Below are 2,699 nucleotides of genomic sequence, written 5' to 3' on the forward strand. Positions count from 1 at the left end.
GATGGAGACTTCAACCCACGAAGGGTAATGGCTGCGCGAGTCCACGGAGGGCTCCACACGAAGGGTCCATGAAGAAGCAACCTTGTCTATCCCACCATGGCCGTCGCCCACGAAGGACTTGCCTCACTAGGGTAGATCTTCACGAAGTAGGCGATCTCCTTGCCCTTACAAACTCCTTGGTTCAACTCCACAATCTTGTCGGAGGATCCCAAGTGACACCTAGACAATCTAGGAGACACCACTCTCCAAGAAGTAACAAATGGTGTGTTGATGATGAACTCCTTGCTCTTGTGCTTCAAATGATAGTCTCCCCAACACTCAACTCTCTCTCACAGGATTAGGATTTGGTGGAAAGAAGATTTGAGTGGAAAACAACTTGGGGAAGGCTAGAGATCAAGATTCATATGGTAGGAATGGAATGTCTTGGCCTCAACACAAGTGTAGGTGGTTCTCTCTCAGAAAATGTATGTTGGAAGTGTAGGCACGTTCTGATGGCTGTGTCCACGAATGAAGAGTGGGTGGAGGGGTATATATAGCCTCCACACAAAATCTAACCGTTACACACAACTTACCAATCTCGATGGAACCGAATTGAGAAACTTGGTAGGACCGATTCAGCAAATGATGTGCCCGTTAGGATTTTCGGTGGGACCGACATGCAACTCGGTGGGACCGATATGATTAGGGTTAGGGCATAACGTAATCTCGGTGAGACCGATTACACAAACTCGGTGGGACCGATTTTGGTAATGGACACACAGAGGGTTGGTCAGGCAAACTCGGTGGGACCGATTCGCTCATCTCGGTGAGACCGAAACGTTACAAAGAGGAACAGAGAGTTTGCATTGTAATCTCGGTAGGACCGATTACACAAACTCGATAGGACCGATTTTGGTAATGGACATACACAGAGAGATTACAATCCCATCTCGGTGAGACCGAGATCCCTATCAGGGAGACCGATTTGCCTAGGGTTTGTGGCAGTGGCTATGACATCTGAACTCGGTGGCGCCGGATAGGAAGAATCGGTGGGGCCGAGTTGGACTTTTGGTTTAGGTCATATGTGGATGTGAGATGGTAGTTGAGGGCCTTGGAGCATATCACTAAGCATTTTGAGCAAGCAAGCCATTAAGAAACACCTCATCCCTTCTTGATAGTATTGGCTTTTCCTATAGACTCAATGTGATCTTGGATCACTAAAATAGAAAATGTAGAGTCTTGTTCTTGGAGCTTGAGCCAATCCTTTGTCCTTAGCATCTTGAAGGGGCTCCACATCGTCTAGTCCATGCCACTTCATTGTTGAACTTATCTGAAACATACTAGGTAAAAGTGTTAGTCCAACAAGAGATATGTTGACATTAATTACCAAAACTACCCAGGGAGCACTTGTGCTTTCACGTGTACCAAGAACTGCGGCCCCGAGCCTTCTTCCCTGGGTTATGGATGCTATCTCTCTTGCATTCTTCTCTTGTTGTGACCAAATCATCTTAGGGCTTCATTATCTCTCATGTATATATTGGCGTATATATCTCTCTGATTCTTGGTGTCTCTTTCCCTAGCCTCAAAGCCTCTCTATGCACTTGGCTAAACTACTTAATCTGGGAACGCCGATATTATTGATCTACCACTTGGATTTCTTCCTATGGTCATGTTCAAAAATGTTCACTTTCCCATGGTTAATTACTTTATCCTTGTGCACAATTCCTTTTGACTCCCTCTTATCGATATCTCTCTCGTGTATTCGTTGTTGTCGATCGCAGGAAAGGCTCCACTGACTCCGAGGAACATGCTCGACCTAAGAAGAAGATGACCACCACCGGACCTAAGAAGAAGACGGTCACCACTAAGAAGAAGAAGCGAGCTCCATCCACAAGTCCGCCAACCTCTGACCCGGATGATGAGGACTATATGTTGGAGAGGTAGAGGATGACATTGCTCCAAGACACTCTGTTGGCCAGTCAAACCTGGCACTCAAAGAGCTCCCGTGCCTCAGGTTTGTGGTGCTGCCATGCCCGTTGTCCATGGTCGTCGCATCTCCATGGAGCTTCCCGACAGCGGGGACCGCCCCACACACGACTTCACCACCGTGGGGGCTCGTCTATACCTTCAGTTCCGACAGGATACCAACCCTTATGTGATGGTGGCTGATGCCGAGAATCCTCGGTTGCATACTCGGATGCAGCAAGATCTTTACTCGAGTTTCGTCCATGGTCGTGGGCTTGCCTCTCACAAATATCTGGATCTTCAGTTCATGCGTAATCATCCTGCCATGTTCCCTGACAACACCGTCAAGATCATTGATGATATGACTCTAGGTCCTGCCATGACCTTCAAGTGTTATTGGAATGAAGCTGCCATCCTTCAGTTCTATGCCACTTGCTTCTTTGGGCCAGACAACACTCTCACATGGATGACTGATGACACTGTGCTAAGCATCACCTATGACCGCCTGTTCAGATTTTGGGCTTCTCCGGTGTTGGTCATCACATTCACAGTATGGATCCTCGCTATAGGCCCAAAAGATTGATGCTTGAATGGCTCTTCTTAAGCCCATCTCTCTGCTCACTGAAGAGGAACGTGCATTACCACCCAATGAGTCATTTATTTTCGGTCTCTGTCGGTGTCAAAACCGGTGGATCTCGGGTAGGGGGTCCCGAACTGTGCGTCTAGGCGGATGGTAACAGGAGACAAGGGACACG

This window comes from Triticum aestivum, chromosome 7B (assembly GCF_018294505.1).
Source record: "Triticum aestivum cultivar Chinese Spring chromosome 7B, IWGSC CS RefSeq v2.1, whole genome shotgun sequence".
Classification (NCBI taxonomy): domain Eukaryota; kingdom Viridiplantae; phylum Streptophyta; class Magnoliopsida; order Poales; family Poaceae; genus Triticum; species Triticum aestivum.